At 39.2% G+C, this 21118-nt stretch overlaps 1 long non-coding RNA gene across 1 annotated transcript in view; it reads right to left on the reverse strand.

Annotated features, from left to right (window-relative positions):
• Nucleotides 1-266: 266 nt before the first annotated feature.
• The window catches only part of LOC123465172, a 29852-nt gene continuing 9000 nt past the window's right edge, over nucleotides 267-21118 (reverse strand). Inside the window, exons 4-5 of the long non-coding RNA XR_006640304.1 lie at nucleotides 1521-1701; nucleotides 267-325 (exon numbers count right to left, since the gene is read on the reverse strand). This is a non-coding gene — a long non-coding RNA (uncharacterized LOC123465172). The remainder of the gene's footprint in view (nucleotides 326-1520; nucleotides 1702-21118) is intronic.

The following is a 21118-nucleotide window of genomic DNA, read 5'->3' on the forward strand; positions in this document are numbered from 1 at the left end:
AGAACCCACACTTCTAGTATTTTAACCAAGAAAATTGATAACCCACGTCCACAAAAAAACCTGTTTACAGATGTTTGTAGAAGTTTTATTTATAATAATCATATAATAGAAGCAATGCAAATGCTCATCAAGTGCTGAATGGATAACCAAAGCTGGGAAAGATTGAAGGCAGGAGGAGAAGTGGATGACAGAGGACAAGATGGTTGGATGGCATCATTGAATCCATGGACATGTGTTTGAGCAAGCTCTGGGAGATGGTGAAGGACAGGGAAGCTTGATGCGCTGTAGTCCACAGGGTCACAAAGAGTCAGACACAACTGAGCGACTGAATAATAACAAATGTAATGGAATACAACTTAGTATAAGTTGTATAAGCAACTTATATATATATATATATATATATATATAAGTATAAGCAACAAAGATGAATTTTAGAAGCATTAGTGAAAGAAAATATAAAACATACATACTCTATAATTACATTTATATGACATAAAAAGTCAAAAAAACATATCTAAAAACAGATTGATCATCGGTTGCTAGGGACTGGCTGTGGGAGGAGTTGATTAACTACAAAAAGACAGACGGAAACATTTTGCAGAAGCTGGCAGGCTACAGTCCATGAGATTGCAGAGTCGGACATGACTGAGGCTGTGTGCACGTGCGTGTGCATGCACACACACACACGCGCACACACACACACACACACACACACACAGGAGGTATCAGGGTTCTGACATAAAGCAGTGGGACTTGTATTTTCATAGCTGACATAATTATACCCCGAGTAACTGGATCCATTTTGTGTTTCTTCCCTTTTGTTTCCCATGGAAGTGGGGTTACTCCTTCACTTGGCCTCAGAACTCAGCCTGCGGTTTACCTCCTATTACAACTCTAACAGGGATTCTTGTTGCTTACCCTTAGTATCTACCTTCACAGACATCTTCAATTGTCCTGATGGATCAGTTGCTAGTCTATTATTTCAATTGGAGACATATTCTCTAAACCTACGTAGAGCTGAATTTTCTAAACCAGACCCATCTGTAAACTGTAGCACTGTTATCATTATTTTGCTTTTTAATAATAATCATGACGGTAATAATAATGATGATAACATAGCAACAGTACCATTAATTGGCAATTGGGCCTAAGACAGTGCTAAATACTTATAACAATCCTCATGACTTTCAGTAACACAGGTTTGGCCATCATTTTACAGTGAAGAATTAGGATACAGGCATCTCAGTGGCTTTGCCTTGGCCTTAAAGCCTGTGAATGGTAGATCTGAACTCCAGCACAGGTTTGACTCCAAAACCTACATTTTCTCCCTTGGCTAAGAAGGCCCAAGAGCTCACCTTGCCTGTTGGCCAGGACATATTGGCACAGAAAATAATTTAGGTCAAGTTTTTGGAAAGAGTGAAAGAAATAAGACTTCCAAAAAATATTCAGCAAAATTTTCCTCTTAATCAGGCCACTGACAACATTTAGATATTCTCTTTAATTAAAACAGGGCCACTCACCAGACAATTGCTTTTCCTGGATGACTGCTGATAGGCAAATCCTGGTGGCAGGTTGGTGATTATGCACCTCACCTATTTGACTGCTTACTTATATCTGACGCATGGCAGACATCACTGATCAATCATAGGCCTCTCCACCACAGAGGCCTTAGATGTCTTCACAATCCTTCTCATTGTTCTGCTGAGAGAGATGAAAAGGATTCTAGCAACTGATTACCAGTGATAGGTAAGTTAAGAAGCGTTTGCCTTCCCGTCCTGGCTCAGCTTGTTCCACACGTGTGTTGACTCTTCCCTTCCACGGGTAAAAACACATATACGGTGACAGATGAATTGCAAAGGTATCATCTAGCAACAAGTCTGCTTTGAAGTCTCCCTCCTGAGAGGTCATATTCATAGATATCTACAGCTGCTCTTAAGATCTGTGAGCCCTAGAACACTGAGGCAGCAACCTCAGCAATCAGAGAAGTGGGTGATAATTTAACCAGCCCTGAAAAGGATAAACTCTAGAGCAGTGGTTCTTAGCCCCAACTACACACCAAAAAGCCTCAGGGAGCCTTTAAATGATACAGATTCCCAAACACTATTTTAGACTAATTAATTTCACATCTAGACACATATGCTAAAGAACTGAGCAGTTCCAGATCTAAGAGCATACATGGGAAAAGACACCAATGAGAGCATTGCTTTAAAGTGCAAATTATTGGGAAAACCTAAAGGCCTACCAAAATAATGGATAATAAATTGTGATTATACATACAGCGCAAAAGATGCAACTAAGTCAATGAAAGCTTTGTGTATGTATCAACATGAATACCCTACTAAAACACAAGTGGAAAATGAAGTCCAAAAATGCATGAAGTATTATGTCATTTATATAAAACTTGAAACAAGCAAATTCAATACTGCAGCTCAAATGTCATATGTTTCTTATGGATATATTCATGTGAAAAAATTAATTAGAAAATAAATAGTTATGTAAACACTAAATTCTGGATAGTAGTCACCTATGGAGAATAAGAGAGGACAATGGGATTAGGCACTTCGACTCTATCTGTAATATATTATTTCTTTAGAAAGTTTTAAAACAAATATGGCTAAATATTAAGAACTAGCAAGGGTGAAGAGTCAGTTCAAGAGTGTTTTGTAAACAACTTTGTAAAGCAACTACATTCCAAATAAAATTAATTTTAAGAGTGTTTTGTATCATTTTTAAGCTTTTATGTATGCCTAAGTATATGAATATAAAAATTAAGATCTAAATAGACATTTCTCCAAAGAAAACATACAGATGGCCAAGAGGCACATGAAAAGATGCTCAACATCACTAATTATTAGAGAAATGCAAATCAAAACTACAATGAGGTATTACCAGACACCAGTCAGATATGGCCATCATCAAAAAATCTACAATGAATACTGGAGAGGAAGTGGAGAAAAGGGAACCCTCCTACACTGTTGGTAGCAATGTAAATTGGTAGAGTCACTATAGAGAACAGTATAGAGGTTCCTTAAAAAACTAAAATTAGAGCTACCATATGACCCATCAGGGCTTCCCAGGTGGTGCTAATGGTAAAGAACCCATCTGCCAATGCAAGAGACATAAGAGATGTGGGTTCGGTGCCTGGGTCAGGACGATTTCCCTGGAGGAGGGCATGGCAGCTCACTCCAGTATTCTTGCCTTGAGAATCTCATGGACAGAGGAGACTGGAGGCTTACAGCCCACTGAGTCACACATGACTGAAGCAACTGAGTACCCATGCATACATGATCCAGCAATCCCACTCCTGGGCATATATTCAGAGAAAATCATTATTCGAAAAGATGCATGTATTCCAACATTCGTTGCAGGACTATCTTCAAAAAACAGGACATGGAAACAACCTAAATGTCCATCAATGGAGGAAAGAATAAAGAAGATGTGATACATATATAAAATTATTATTCAGCCATAAATGAACAATAATGCCATTTGAAGTGACATGGATGGACCTAGAGATTGTCATACCAAGTGAAGTTGGACAGAGAAAGACAAATATATGATATTGTTTATATGTAGAACCTTTAAAAAATGGTACAAATGCACCTACTTACAAGACAGAAATAGAGTCACAGATATAGAAAACAAACTTACGGTTACCAGGGGACAAGGGAGGAGTGATAAATTGGAAGACTGAGATTGACATAATGATACTACTATGTATACAATAGATAACTAATAAGAACCTACCGTAGCACAGGGAACTCTGTTCAATACTCTGTAAGGACCTATATGGGAAAGGAATCTAAAAGTGCTATGTGTATGTATAACTTATTCACTTTGCTGTTCAGCAGAAACTAACACAATATTGTAAATTAACTATACTCCAATAAAAACTAATTAAAAAATAATACAATTATTTTTTCTGCCATTAAGATCATCCAATGAAATATATGAAAAATCATTAGCATGGAGCTTTATAATGGTACTCAGTAATCAGTCATTAAATGATAGATTTATAAGCTCATTAATTATGCTCAAATACACTCAAAGACATTCAAAATAATAAAGTTTAATAACACAGTTGAAGCAATTAAAATATCTGATTAAAACTGTTGTGTAAAATATAATAGTTTAATTTACATGAGTGGGCACATAAAAAAATATTCACCCACTGAAATGATGGTTTGTGAAGATTAACCTTATGGAAAATACTTAATATATAATGTTGAATGAAAAAAAAAACTATGTAATACTGGTTATATATGTGATATCTAATTATAAGGAGATTGGAGCAAAAGTCAGCATAAAAAAGCAAAACAACAAGGAGAATGGTAGAATGACGAGTGATTTACTTCCCTTCTCTATTTGCAACTTTTTCCTAATTTCTTATGATTAAAATAGTTAAGATATCAAAGTGAGTTCATACTTTCTTAGGTAGACACCAAAGAAAAAGGCACCACATGATTCCTATTGTCAGAATCTTAGAGAGAAGTAGATACACAAGCTGATGTGTAGATCTGATGATGGCAACTACAAGCTTCTGAACTTTGGCTTTTGATTCAATATGGCCAACCCTTTCAAAATCTGTGCAATTTATAAATTCTTGTCCCCACTATAACTGAGGCTCAAAGATATATGTGACTTTCACATCCTCTTTCTCCTCAAACCACAAAAAGAGACCCTCTCCTTCTCTCTCTCCCACTCCCTTTCTTCCTGCTCCTTCTCCTCCTCCCACTGTCCCCTAGTCTGTCTCTGAACTGGGCTCCCAGATCACTGAGAAAACTGAAGCAATCACAAGAACTCTTCTCCTTCCCTAGATGCGATCACCACAGCCACCTGCTACCATTTTCATCCATAGACTTTTCTTTGCCTTCTCACCTGTGTGAACCATCCACGTTCCCATCTAAAGCGAAACTCTTCCATCTGTGCACCAGATCGCACTCTCCTCTCTTCCATGATCATTCTAGCAATCTCTCCTCTCTCTTCTGTGCAAATAAATTTCTCTACTGGGCTTTCTTTCCATCATAAACATGTGCTGTATTCTCTCCCATTAAAAAGAGAACACTCTTCTTGACCTCACTTCCGCATCCATCACCAATCTTGCTCCACTTTGAACAGAAGTTTTCTCTGCAGGCAGTCACCAGTGCTCCCCATCCAGCACTCCACTAAAAAACCCTGACCAAGGTTGACAATGACATCGATGTGTTGCTGAATCAATGGTCAATTCTAAGTCCTTGCCTTGACCTATTTCACACAGCTGCTCACTCTCTTTTAATACTTTCTTCCACTAAACTCTGTTGCTTTTCGTCCTTCCTAGATGAATAAACTGCTTCAGTGTTCTTTCCTTATTCCTATTCTCTCCAATCTCTTCATGTTTAAATGTTTCAGAACTCCGTATTTGGATCTCTTCCCTTCTTTATCTTTACTAATTTTTCAGTGATCTTATCTGGTTTCAAGACTTTAAACACCATCTGTATACTGATGGCTCTTAAATTTATATCTTTATGCCAGACTCCAGATTTGTACATATGATTGCCTATCCTACATTTCCACTTGGCTGCTTAATGGAAATCTCAAACTTAACACATTCAAAATTGAATTTCTTGTCTTTCCCCTAAAACTTTCTGTTTGCTGCTTTGCTCATCTCAGCAGATGGAAACCGCATCCTTGAAGTCTCTCAGCCCCCAAACTTTGGAATCCTCCCTGGCTCCTTTCCTTTTTACCCCCCAAATTTAGTATGTCAGGAAATCCTGTTAGTTCTGTTTTCAAAATACTTTCAGGTTCTGGCCACTTCTTACCACTCCACAACCTTTCTCCAAGTCATGAAGATACTTGTCTTCGACTCCTGCAACCATCCCTTAACTGGGCTGCTTCTATTCTCCCTTCCTACAACATTCCAGTGACGCCCTATTCCACTCAAAGCCAAAGTCCTTACAATGTTTTAAGCTTTACATGGTCTGCAGGCACCCCATGACATGCAGACCTCCTTCCCTATTATTGTCCCCTTCATTTATTCCACTCCAGCCCTACTGACTCCATTTCTGTTCATTGAATATGCTAGGCACCCTTCTGCCTTGACTTTCTCCAGATTTTCCCTCAACCTAGGGCAAACTTCCCTAAGATATCTACTTGTGTCACACTCTCATTTCCTTCAAGTCTTTGCTGATATATGACCAATCAATGATCATGTTACTTAACATAGCAATCTCCACCTCCATCCCCAACACTAGCTCCTCCTTACCCTGCTTTATTTTCCCCCTCTTTTGCTGAGCATTTATCTATTTTTGTATCATATAAGGCATTTGATTTTCTTGTTTATTATTTATAGACTATCTCCTGTGCTAGAATGTGAGCTTCTTAAAGAATGGTCCCTTTATTTTGCTTAGTGATATGTCCCACTCATCTCACACGCTAGTAAAGTAACGCTCAAAATTCTCCAAGCCAGGTTTCAGCAATACGTGAACCGTGAACTTCCAGATGTTCAAGCTGGTTTTAGAAAAGGCAGAGGAACCAGAGATCAAATTGCCAACATCCGCTGGATTATGGAAAAAGCAAGAGAGTTCCAGGAAAACATCTATTTCTGCTTTGTTGACTATGCCAAAGCCTTTGACTGTGTGGATCACAATAAACTGTAGAAAATTCTTCAAGAGATGGGAATACCAGACCACCTGACCTGTCTCTTGAGAAACCTGTATGCAGGTCAGGAAGCAACAGTTAGAACTGGACATAGAACAACAGACTGGTTCCAAATAGGAAAAGGAGTACGTCAAGGCTGTATACTGTCACCCTGCTATTTAACTTCTATGCAGAGTACATCATGAGAAAGGCTGGGCTGGAAGAAGCACAAGCTGGAATCAAGATTGCTGGGAGAAATATCATGTATACCTGTGGTGGATTCATTTTGATATTTGGCAAAACTAATACAATTATGTAAAGTTTAAAAATAAAATAAAATAAATATCAATAACCTCAGGTATGCAGATGACACCACCCTTATGGCAGAAAGTGAAGAGGAACTCAAAAGCCTCTTGATGAAAGTGAAAGTGGAGAGTGAAAAAGTTGGCTTAAAGCTCAACATTCAGAAAACGAAGATCATGGCATCCGGTCCCATCACTTCATGGGAAATAGATGGGGAAACAGTGGAAACAGTGTCAGACTTTATTTTTCGGGGCTTCAAAATCACTGCAGATGGTGACTGCAGCAATGAAATTAAAAGACTCTTACTCCTTGGAAGGAAAGTTATGACCAACCTAGATAGCATATTGAAAAGCAGAGACATTATTTGCCAACAAAGGTCCGTCTAGTCAAGGCTATGGTTTTTCCAGTGGTCATATATGGATGTGAGAGTTGAACTGTGAAGAAAGCTGAGCACTGAAGAATTGATGCTTTTGAACTGTGGTGTTGGAGAAGACTCTTGAGAGTCCCTTGGACTGCAAGGAGGTCCAACCAGTCCATTCTAAAGGAGATCAGCCCTGGGATTTCTTTGGAAGGAATGATGCTAAAGCTGAAACTCCAGTACTTTGGCCACCTCATGCAAAGAGTTGACTCATTGGAAAAGACTCTGATGCTGGGAGGGATTGGGGGCAGGTAGAGAAGGGGACGACAGAGGATGAGATGGCTGGATGGCATCACTGACTTGATGCATGTGAGTTTGGGTGAACTCTTGGAGTTGGTGATGGACAGGGAGGCCTGGCGTGCTTCGATTCATGGGGTCACAAAGAGTCGGACACGACTGAGCGACTGAACTGAACTGAACTGACTGATTTCCCAGTGCTAAGAACAGAACCTATACCAATGGAAAATAAGCACATGAAAGGGTACAAATTAAAATGATAACAAAATATCATTACACACAGATTAGAAAGGAAAAGGGGGATAATACGAAGTGCTGGTAAGGGTGTGGAGCAACTAGAACTCTCACACATTGCTAATATTAATGCAAAATTGTACAACCACTTTAGAAAACCATCTGTTAACTCATATAGTTAAATATACACTCACCATATATGATCCAGCAGTTCCATCACACTAAAGAAATGAAAGCATGTATTTATACAAAACTTTGTATGCAGATCTTTGTAACAACTTTGTTCATAAATGCCAAACACTGGAAACAACCCAAATGCCTTTCAACTGGTGGTTGGGAAAATAAGTAGTATTGCATTTATTCAATGGAATACTGCTGCTGCTGCTGCTGCTAAGTCGCTTCAGTCGTGTCCGACTCTGTGCGACCCCATAGACGGCAGCCCACCAGGCTCCCCTGTCCCTGGGATTCTCTAGGCAAGAACACTGGAGTGGGTTGCCATTTCCTTCTCCAATGCATGAAAGTGAAAAGTCAAAGTGAAGTCACCCAGTCGTGTCCGACTCTTCGCGACCCCATGGACTGCAGCCCACCAAGCTCCTCCGTCCATGGGATTTTCCAGGCAAGAGGACTGGAGTGGGGTGCCATCACCTTCTCCTCAATGGAATACTACTCAGCAATAATAAATGAACTATACTTACATACAACAGCTTAGATGAATCTCAAAATACATTATATTGAGAAAAGTTAGAAAAGGCTACATTCTATATAGTTCCATTTATATAATATTCTGGAAAATAAAAAATACAGAGATGGAAGACATATAAGTGGTTTCCATAGACTGGAGTGGAAGCAGGGTTGACCACGAAGGGGAATGAGGGAATTTTTTTTGTGGGAATCATTCTATATTTTGACTATAGTATAGATTGCTTGACTGTATACATCTGTCAAATCTCATTTTGCCCAGTGTAAAATAATTTTGCCCAGTGTAAACTATACTTAATACACCTGAGTAAAAAAGGAAAAATCTAGATTTACTGTTGTTACTTCTTCAGCACTTTGAAATTATGATTTCACTGCCTTTCATCCTTTGTTGTTGTTATGATAAATAGTATCTTTTGGCTTAACTACAATATATCAAGAGATGTGTTTATTTTCATTTCTGTTTACCCTTTGCTTTCTAAGTCTGAGAAGTTACATCTTTTATTAAGTCTGGAAATTTTTAAGTATTATCTCTTTGAATGTTTTACCTCCTATGCTCTATACTCTATGTAGTATCTATTACAGATAAATTTGACCCTTTTAATTCTTACATTCATTTTTATTAATATGTTTTTCATATTATTTCCTGTAGCGGCATTCTGGAGAAGTTCTTCAGATTTATTTCTCAACTTTCAATGCTCACCTCAGTTTTGTCTGATCTGTAATTTTTGTAACCAATCCATTGCCTTCTCAGGAACAAGACAATTGTGCCCACTCCCATCACTACTATTCAACATAGTTTTGGAAGTTTTGGCCATAGCAATCAGAGCAGAAAAAGAAACAAAAGAAATCCAGATTGGAAAAGAAGAAGTAAATCTCTCACTGTTTGCAGATGACATGATCCTCTACATAGAAAACCCTGAAGACTCCACCAGAAAATTACTAGAGCTAATCAATGAATATAGTAAAGTTTCAGGATGTAAAATTAACACACAGAAATCCCTTGCATTCCTATACACTAACAATGAGAAGACAGAAAGAGAAATTAAGGAAACAATTCCATTCAGCATTGCAACGAAAAGAATAAAATACTTAGGAATATATCTACCTAAAGAAACAAAAGACCTATATATAGAAAACTATAAAACACTGGTGAAAGAAATCAAAGAGGACACAAATAGATGGAGAAATATACTGTGTTCATGGATCAGAAGAATCAGTATAGTGAAAATGAGTATACTACCCAAAGCAATGGAGAAGGCAATGGCACCCCACTCCAGTACTCTCGCCTGGAAAATCCCATGGGCGGAGGAGCCTGGTGGGCTGCAATCCATGGGGTTGCAAAGAGTCAGACATGACTGAGTGACTTCACTTTCCCTTTTCACTTTCATGCATTGGAGAAGCAAGTGGCAACCCACTCCAGTGTTCTTGCCTGGAGAATCCCAGGGACAGGGGAGCCTGGTGGGCTGCCTCCTATGGGGTCGCACAGAGTCGGACACGACTGAAGCGACTTAGCAGCAGCAGCAGCAGCAGCACCCAAAGCAATCTATAGATTCAATGCAATCCCTATCAAGCTACCAATGGTATTTTTCACAGAACTAGAACAAATAATTTCACAATTTATATGGAAATACAAAAAGCCTCAAATAGCCAAAGCAATCTTGAGAAAGAAGAATGGAACTGGAGGAATCACCCTGACTGACTTCAGGCTCTGCTACAAAGCCACAGTCATCAAGACAGCATGGTACTGGCACAAATACAGAAATATAGATCAATGGAACAAAATAGAAAGCCCAGAGATAAATCCATGCACCTATGGACACCTTATCTTTGACAAAGGAAGCAAGAATATACAATGGAGAAAAGACAATCTCTTTAACACGTGGTGCTGGGAAAACTGGTCAACCACTTATAAAAGAATGAAACTAGAACACTTTCTAACACCATACACAAAAATAAAACTCAAAATGGATTAAAGATCTAAACGTAAGACCAGAAACTATTAAACTCCTAGAGGAAAACATATGCAAAACACTCTCCAACATAAATCACAGCAGGATCCTCTATGACCCACCTCCCAGAATACTGGAAATAAAAGCAAAAATAAACAAATGGGACCTAATTAAATTAAAAGCTTCTGCACAACAAAGGAAACTATAAGCAAGGTGAAAAGACAGCCTTCAGAATGGGAGAAAATAATAGCAAATGAAGCAACTGACAAGGAACTAATCTCAAAAATATACAAGCAACTCCTGCAGCTCAATTCCAGAAAAATAAAAGACCCAATCAAAAAATGGGCCAAAGAACTAAACATACATTTCTCCAAAGAAGACATACAGATGGCTAACAAACACATGAAAAGATGCTCAACATCACTCACTCTCAGAGAAATGCAAATCAAAACCACAATGAGGTTCCATTTCACGCCAATCAGAATGGCTGCGATCCAAAAGTCTACAAGCAATAAATGCTGGAGAGGGTGTGGAGAAAAGGGAACCCTCTTACACTGTTGGTGGGAATGCAGACTAGTACAGCCACTATGGAGAACAGTGTGGGGATTCCTTAAAAAACTGGAAACAGAACTGCCATATGACCCAGCAATCCCACTGCTGGGCATACACACCGAGGAAACCAGAATCGAAAGAGACACGTGTACCCCAATGTTCATCGCAGCACTGTTTATAATAGCCAGGACATGGAAGCAACCTAGATGTCCATCAGCAGATGAATGGATGAGAAAGCTGTGGTACATATACACAATGGAATATTACTCAGCCATTAAAAAGAATGCATTTGAATCAGTTCTAATGACCTGGATGAAACTGGAGCCTATTACACAGAGTGAAGTAAGCCAGAAAGAAAAACACCAATACAGTATACTAACGCATATATATGGAATTTAGAAAGAAGGTAACAATAACCCTGTATGCGAGACAGCAAAAGAGACACAGATGTATAGAACAGTCTTTTGGACTCTATGGGAGAGGGCGAGGGTGGAATGATAAGGGAGAACGGTATTGAAACATGTAAAATATCATATGTGTAATGAATCACCAGTCCAGGTTTGATGCATGATACAGGGTGCTTGGGGCTGGTGCACTGGAATGACCCAGAGGGATAGGATGGGGAGGGAAGGAGAAGTGGGGTTCAGGATGGGGAACATGTGTACATCCGTGGCAGATTCATGTTGATGTATGGCAAAACCAATACAATATTGTAAAGTAAAATGAATTAATTAATTAAAAAATAAATAAATTTTAAAAAATAATAAATTTTAAAAATAAAATTAAAGTTTATTGTAATATAAAATACACAAACAATTATACATAAATCATAAATGTCAACTCAAATAATTTTCCCAAACCAAACACACTGTGAAACCACCTCCCAGAACAAGAAATTAAGTGTTGCTGGCAGCAGCACCCCAAAGACCCCCCTTCACATTGCTTCTCAGCCACCAGATCCCCAGCCAAGGAAAGCACAATTTTAACACCATAGATTAGTTTTACTCATCTTGAACTTAATTCTAAATGGGATTTTCAGTCTGAAATCTCTTGGCTTCTTTTATTCAACATCGTGTTTGTGAGGCATCATACTGTTGTGTGTTGCATCCATGTCTCACTGTGGTTTAGTATCAGTTGTCTTAAGACTTTACATGTGATCTACTTATGTACATGTGGGTAGTTTCCTAGTTGAGTCTGATATGAATAAGTCTGTATGTACATTCTTGTACATATTTCTGCCTTTCTGTTGAGTATACATGTAGGAGTAGAATTACTGTGTCATAGGATAGATAAGTTTTCTCTTGATGCTGTGACAAATTGCCACAAACTTAATGGTTTAAGATAACAAATTTAATAACTTACAGTTTATATCAGAAATCTAACATGAATCTCACTGAGCTAAGATGAAGGTTTAACTTTAGAAGGCAATGGATTGGCAGGGCTGTCTCTCTTTCTGGAGGCTCTGGGAAATAATCCATTTCCTTGTCTTTTCCAACATCTAGAGACCACCTGCTTTCTTTGGCTCACGTGCCTCCACCAGTAACTCTGATTCAAATCCTTCTCATTCTTTCATTTGGTTCTCCCTTATGATTTCCTCTTCCACTTTTAAGGACCCTTGTGATTACATTGGGAATGCCCAAATAGTCTCCCTATTTTAAGGTCAGGTGATTTGTAACTTTAATTCTATCTACAAACTTAATTCCTCTTTGCCATATAACCTAACGTATTCACAGGTCCTTGAGAGTAAGACATGGACATCTTTGGGGAGCCATATTTTGCTTACCACACAGGGTATGCATATGTTCAGCTTTATTTTACTATGGAATAAGTTTTTTAAAGATGCTATTAACTTACACTCCCACAGCAGTGGAGGAAAGTTCTAGTTGTTTGATATATTTACAAACACATTATTTTTTATTTTATTCATTTTGGTGGCACTGTACTGGTATCACACTTAAGTTTTAATTTGTACTTCCCCAATGGCCAATGATCTGAGCCACAGTCAGCTCCTGGTCTTGTTTTTGCTGACTGTATAGAGCTTCTCCCTTTGGCTGCAAAGAATAAAATGAATCTGATTTTGGTGTTGACCATTGGTTGATGTCCATGTGTAGAGTCTTCTCTTGTGTTGTTGGAAGAAGGGGTTTGCTATGACCAGTGCGTTCTCTTGGCAAAACTCTATTAGCCTTTGCCCTGCTTCATTCCGTATTCCAAGGCCAAATTTGCCTGTTACCCCAGGTGTCTCTTGACTTCCTACTTTAATTCCTTATGATTATACAGTGGAAGTGAGAAATAGATTTAAGGGCCTAGATCTGATAGATAGAGTGCCTGATGGACTATGGACTGACATTCATGACATAGTACAGGAGACAAGGATCAAGACCATCCCCATGGAAAAGAAATGCAAAAAAGCAAAATGGCTGTCTGGGGAGGCCTTACAAATAGCTGTGAAAAGAAGAGAAGCAAAAAACAAAGCAGAAAAGGAAAGATATAAGCATCTGAATGCAGAGTTCCAAAGAATAGCAAGAAGAGATAAGAAAGCCTTCCTCAGCGATCAATGCAAAGAAATAGAGGAAAACAACAGAATGGGAAAGACTAGAGATCTCTTCAAGAAAATTAGAGATTTCAAGGGAACATTTCATGTAAAGATGGGCTCAGTAAAGGACAGAAATGGTATGGACCTAACAGAAGCAGAAGATATTAAGAAGAGGTGGCAAGAATACACAGAAGAACTGTACAGAAAAGATCTTCATGACCAAGATAATCACAATGGTGTGATCACTGACCTAGAACCAGACATCCTGGAATGTGAACTCAAGTGGGCCTTAGAAAGCATCACTACGAACAAAGCTAGTGGAGGTGATGGAATTCCAGTTGAGCTATTTCAAATCCTGAAAGATGATGCTGTGAAAGTGCTGCACTCAATATGCCAGGAAATTTGGAAAACTCAGCAGTGGCCACAGGACTGGAAAAGGTCAGTTTTCATTCCAATCCCAAAGAAGGGCAATGCCAAAGAATGCTCAAACTACTGCACAATAGCACTCATCTCACATGCTAGTAAAGTAATGCTCAAAATTCAACAAGCCAGGCTTCAGCAATACATGAACCATGAACTTCCAGGTGTTCAAGCTGGCTTTAGAAAAGGCAGAGGAACCAGAGATCAAATTACCAACATCCGCTGGATCATGTAAAAAGCAAGAGAGTTCCAGAAAAACATATATTTCTGATTTATTGACTATGCCAAAGCCTTTGACTGTGTGGATCACAATAAACTGTGGAAAATTCTGAAAGAGATGGGAATACCAGACCCCCTGACCTGCCTCTTGAGAAACCTATATGCAGGTCAGGAAGCAACAGTTAGAACTGGACATGGAACAACAGACTGGTTCCAAATAGGAAAAGGAGTACGTCAAGGCTGTATATTGTCACCCTGCTATTTAACTTATATGCAGAGTACACCATGAGAAATGCTGGGCTGTAAGAAGCACAAGCTGGAATCAAGATTGCCGGGAGAAGTCTCAATAACCTCAGATATGCAGATGACACCACCCTTATGGCAGAAAATGAAGAGGAACTCAAAAGCCTCTTGATGAAAGTGCAAGTGGAGAGTGAAAAAGTTGGCTTAAAGCTCACCATTCAGAAAACGAAGATCATGGCATCCGGTCCCATCACTTCATGGCAAATAGATGGGGAAACAGTGGAAACAGTGTCAGACTTTATTTTGGGGGCTCCAAAATCACTGCAGATGGTGATTGAAACCATGAAATTAAAAGATTCTTACTCCTTGGAAGGAAAGTTATGACCAACCTAGATAGCATATTGAAAAGCAGAGACATTACTTTGCCAACAAAGGTCCGTCTAGTCAAGGCTATGGTTTTTCCAGGAGTCATGTATGGATGTGAAAGTTGGACTGAAGAAAGCTGAGCACTGAAGAATTGATGCTTTTGAACTGTGGTGTTGGAGAAGACTCTTGAGAGTCTCTTGGACTGCAAGGAGGTCCAACCAGTCCATTCTAAAGGAGATCAGTCCTGGGTGTTGTTTGGAAGGACAGATGCTAAAGCTGAAACTCCAGTAGTTTGGCCGCCTCATGAGGAGAGCTGACTCACTGGAAAAGACCCTGATGCTGGGAGGGATTGGCGGCAGGAGGAGAAGGGGATGACAGAGGATGAGATGGCTGGATGGCATCATTGACTTGATGCACGTGAGTCTGGGTGAACTCTGGGAGTTGGTGATGGACAGGGAGGCCTGGCGTGCTGCGATTCATGGGGTCACAAAGAGTCGGACACGACTGAGTGACTGAACTGAACTGAATGGCTAATGATGTTGAGCATCTTTTTCAGTGGTAACTGGCCTTTGGAAGGCTTCTTTTCTGAAGTTCTTATTTGAGTCTTTTGGTCAACTTTTTATTGGGATTACATCTTTATTGCTAATCTATCTATGAATAAAGTTCTAGCAATAGTTTTCCTTAGGTATTATGGATGTTTTGGTATTATGGATGTGCTATGTACTCAGATGCTCAGTTGTGGCCGACTCTTTGTGATCCCATAGATTACAAACTGCAAGGCTCCTCTGTCCATGTGATTCTCCCAGCAAGAATGCTGGCAATCCTTTGTCAGATATATATACTATAAATACCTTTTCCCACTCTATGGCTTGTCTTATCACTTTCATAGTGGTATCTTTTGACAAACAGAAGTTTCTAATTCTAACAGTCCAACTCTTTTCTATTATTATTATTTTATGGTTATTCCATATAAGAAATTTGGCCTGAAAATATTCTTCAGTGTTCTCATTTATAAACTTTATTTTCATACTTATTTATAATATATCTGGAATTTTTCTATAATGTGAGGTATAAATAAAAATTCAATTCTCTCATATGGATATCCAATTGATAAAAAATTAATCTATTAAAAAAATTTAACTTCCTATTGCAATTCAGTTTCACCTTTGTCAAAAAATGAGTAAATATATGTGAGGTGCATGTGTCTTTTACTGATTTTTCAATTTGAAATGCAATTCTCATTTTTAAAAGATTTGCTCATTTATTTTTCTTTTTTTTTGTATTTCTTTTTTTTTAATTTAATTTTATTTTTATACTTTACAAAATTGTATTAGTTTTGCCAAATATCAAAATGAATCCGCCACAGGTATACATGTGTTCCCCATCCTGGACCCTCCTCCCTCCTCCCTGCCCATACCATCCCTCTGGGTTGTCCCAGTGCACCAGCCCCAAGCATCCATTGGCATTGAAACATGTAAAATATCATGTATGAAACGAGTTGCCAGTCCAGGTTCGATGTACGATACTGGATGCTCAAATTTCCCAGTGTAGCCTTTATTTCTATAAATGATACTTCAAATAGTGAAAATGCACTTTTTAATATTTTCTCTGACACATAGTTCTATCCTTTCTGACTTTAGGAGCGTTACTTGTTGTGCTGTTTCTGCTGTTCCCCGCACGGTGGGCTGCCGCCCTGGGCAGCTCTAGTTCTTGTGTGAGAACTTCTTTTCAGTGGGCTGTGTATGTCTGCATTTGTATATAAGAGACACACAACATGAGGTTTGGCTTAACACATAAAGGCTTATTTTTCTTCTCACGCAAAGTCTGCAGCTGCCTTCCAAGCAGCGTGACCCAGCAATCCAGCTGTTTCCATCTAGTGGCAAAACTGTCTCAGGACGCAGCTGCCACTGTCACCGAGAAACAAAGGGGACGAGCAGGAGACCCATGCCTTCTCTTCCATGCCGCAGCTCAGAGCTGACCTGAGTCACTTCCACTTAGTGGGAACTGCCTAGAAATAATCCATTGGTCCTAACTAACTGCAAGTGGCCTAGAAATTATAAGGGAGCACACGACGATCTGGTGAGCAATAAATGCCTCTGCTTTTAAATAACCAAGGGCAACAACTCAGAAGGGCCATTCAGTCATTTCATCCAGTTCAAACCCCATCAGATCCAGACATGGTTCCTCTTTGTCTTGAGGTCTGTGACCCAAAGAGGTAATATCCTCTCCTTTTCTAACACAGTGGTAGAACAGCAGCAGGATAACTTCAGTGAATGCCTTCATTCAGGAAGGGGTGGGGAGGGGTTCAGCAGCCAATGGTCTGAAATGGCACTGTGTAAATTGTGAGGCTCCACTTCAGTGAGAATGGGAACTTATTGTTTTGTATCCTTAGGAATGTTCTGTACTATCCAGTTCTTGGAAGCCTCAGTTTCTAGTTAATGTTGTCTGCTGACTATCTGTCATGACAGACTACTTTCTACTGTGTTTTGTAATTTTTGTTTGTGAGCTGATCAGCAGTAGGGATTTATGAGTGTGGAGTCAGTCACGTGTACCCCAAGTTATGAAAATGTTTCTGCATTGTGCCTCAGGGGATTATTCAGTCCAGGACTGCTTTTTTAAAAACTTGAATTTCTCAGTTGTTTTATCATGAAATACTAATAAACTTAGACTCATGCTCACCCAAGCACAGGTCTGGGGATTTTTCAAGAAAAATTTCTGACTGCTCTGAACCGCAAAGCATTTAGTTGAAGCCTTTCTTGTCCCCTTCCCAAGATCATTTCCCAACTCTCTTCCTCAGAGGTAACTGGTGTTGTGAAAATGGTTTGTATCCTTCTCATTCATGTATTTATACTTTTTTTTTTCCTTAAAAGTTTTTTTATTTTATATTGGAATGTAATCAATTAACAATGCTGTGATAGTTTCAGGTCAACAGCAAAGGGACTCAGCCATAATATATATATGTACCCATTCTCCCCCAAACTCCCCTCCCATCCAGGCTGGCACATAACATTGAGCAGAGTTCCATGTGCAGTACAGTAGGTCCTTGTTGGTTATCCGTTTTAACTATAGCAGTGTGTACATGTGGGTTCCAAACTTCCTAACTATCCCTTCCCCCATCCTTCCCCCTGCCCCCGCTCCAGCATTATTCTCTAATTCTGTGAGTCTGTTTCTGTTTTGTAAATAAGTTTTGTTCTTGTTGTTTAATCACTAAGTTATGTCCAACTCTTTTGCAACCCTGTGGATTGTAGTCCACCAGGTTCCTCTGTTCATCAGATTTCCCACCCAAGAATACTGGAGTGGATTGCCATTTTCTTCTGCAGCAGATCTTCCTGACCCAGGAATAGAACCTGTGTCTCCTGCATTGGCAGGCAGATACTTTACCACTGAGACATCAGGGGAGCCATTTATACTTTTACTGTGTGTCTAAAAATAGTCAATAGTATTGATCTGTAGTTTAAAATTTATAATAATGGCATCATATTGTGGTTATTCACTGCAACTTGTTTTTCTCTCAGTAAACATATTTTCAAGATTTAAATATGCTGATAAGGGCTTTGCTGGTGGCTCAGTGGTGAAGACTTCCACCAATGCAGAAGACAGGTTTGATCCCTGGTCTGGGAGGATCCCACATGCCACAGAGCAACTAAGCCCATGCACCACAACTATTGAGCCTATGATCTAGAGTCTGGGAGCCACAACTACTGAAGCCCATGTGCCCTAGAGTGTGTGCTCTGCAACAAGAGTAGCCACTGCAATGAGAAGCCTGTACGCCACAACTCGAGACTAGACTCCCATTGCCACAACTAGAGAAAAGCCCACACAGCAATGAAGACCTGAGACAGCAAAAATAGACAAATAAAATTAAAAATTAAATTGAAAAATTTTAAAGTTGCTGATAAAGATCAAGTTTTTTTGTTTTAATTACTATATAGTAATCTACTTTAAATAAAATTTCAAAAACTCAACACTTTTCCATTTTTCTATTAATGAAAAAAAATAAGGTTGTTTCCAATTCAATTATTGCTGCATGAATATTCTTTGTTCATTTTCATGGAAGTGTACTTGGGTTACATATTTGATACGAAATTATTGGGTCACAGGATCTGGCTATCTTTATTAAGTACTAATAAATGGCTCTCCTAAATGGTTATGCCAATTTAAAGTCACAAGCATTTTGATAGAAAATATGATGTTGGCTTTTCAATATTTAAGTCAAAACTTGATTTTGTTAGATCTTTTACTTTTTTCCATATGACAGATATAAAATGTTATCTCATTGCAGTATTAATTTGCTGTTAGAAGATTATCATGAGGTTGACCTTTATTTCACAATTACCAGCTTTTCAGGTTTCTTCTGTGAAGTATTCCATTTTCTACTATGATTTAATCTGTTGTCTGTTGATTTATAAGGAAGTTTTATATTTTTTGGATGTAATCCTTTGTCAGCTCTGTGAATTTTAAGTGTTTTCTTCTAGTCTGTGGCTTGGAAATCTTCCTTAGAGTCCTAAGAAAACTTTACTTGGTTGAAATGTCTGGAGTCTGTATGTTCAAATGTCTTGTTCATGCTTTTTCACCTTACTGCAGTGTGTCATGGACACCATATGAGTAGGTGATATTTCCATGTTCCTTGGGACCTGTGTAGACACTGCTCTTGAAGCTGAATTGATTTTTCTCATCAACTTGCGTCTGTGGGACCCTTGGCTGTCAGCGGGACCCAGGTCACCCTAGACTGGTCACTGTAAACTCCTGGAGCCATTTCACCTGATGCCACCTCAGTGAGAGCTTGAAAGACTAGTGACCGAAAGAAAATGATAATCTGGGCAATGATTTACTAGCAGTCAGGAAAATACTTGCTATAAGCCTTCAACAGACAAGAAGTGGTGCTGACAGTCAGGATCACTGAAGAGGAAGCTTTTAATCTGACCTGAAAATCGTATAAGCTATCAGAACCATTGCACAAGGTTTTTGCTACAACTTGTAATGTTTAACTTAGAGAGAGTGTCACATGCAATCTATCTCTTGTGCGTGTAAGCTCAGTCACTCAGTTGTGTCCAACTCTTTGTGACCCCATGGACTCTAGACCACCAGGCTCCTCTTGTCCATGGAATTTTCCAGGCAAGAATACTGGAGCAGGTTGTCATTTCCTACTCCAGGAGATCTTCCTGACTAGCTATCTCTTGTTTGTTATTTAAAGAACACTGGAGGGACTTCCCTGGTGGCCCAGTGGTTAAGAATCACCTGCCAGTGCAGGGGACATGGGTTGATCCCTGGTCTGGGAAGATATTACATGCTGAGGAACAACTAAGCCCCTGTACCACAACTACTGAGCCAGAGCTCTAGAGCCAGCAAGCTGCAACTGCTGAGCCCACACGCCTAGAACCCGAGCTCTGCAACAGTGAAGCCCCTGCAGTGAGAGGACCTCGTGCCACGAAGAGTAGCCCCACCAGCTGCAGCTGGAGAAAGTCTGCTCGCAGCAACACAGATCCAGCACAGCCAATCATAAATAAATAAATAAACAAACCCATAGTTTTTTTAAAGTGAAGGAAAAAAAGAATGCTGGAGAGGCTTATCTGTGTACCCCCAGGCAAGTGTTACCTTCTCTTGAAAACTCATTGTCTCTACAGACAAAATTAGAAAAAGGGATTTGGTACCTAACATTTTATCATTTTCTTCTGACTGGCTTGGTCCCATGCAATTTCTATCACCAGGAATACTCCTTTGGTTTAGCTGTGAATCTCAAACTTTGGCCACTAAGTGCTATAATGGAAAGTTTTCCACAATGTCTGCATCACAGCTCCAAATAGCCACCTAAAATGCAAATTCTCATTCTTTATCATAAGTTTTCATGTGATTTTTTCAGTCTACTTCACATTATATGTGAATTTTTTTAATGAACAAAATGATGCATTTGAAATTTAATTTTCAAGTAAGTTGAAGCTCTAGGAAGAGCTGTTTATGTTGTGACTTTGAATAGCCCCTAGTTCATTTGTAAAAACACCCATGCAGCTGTGGTTCCTGCAGCAAAGGTTCCTTCTAGCCATATGTCTACTACTCTTCAAACACATAACAAAAGATTTCAGTCACAAGGTCTCTTTGTTGTCCTTTGAGCTTGCTATTCTATTTCTTACCTAAAGATCTTTACTTATGTCAAGTCACTTTCCAATTTAGCATACTTTATCCTCCTTCTGCTAATTTTTCTGAGAACTAGAAGGCTCTGACTCTTGGATAAGGTTTCTCAAGCCCATGGAGCTTGACCTCAGAGCTCACCGTCTTTTATTGTTGGTTCCTCAATTGAACACATTTACCCTAACTGGACTGCACTTTCCTCAA

Source organism: Bubalus bubalis, chromosome 19 (genome assembly GCF_019923935.1).
Source record: "Bubalus bubalis isolate 160015118507 breed Murrah chromosome 19, NDDB_SH_1, whole genome shotgun sequence".
Lineage (NCBI taxonomy): Eukaryota > Metazoa > Chordata > Mammalia > Artiodactyla > Bovidae > Bubalus > Bubalus bubalis.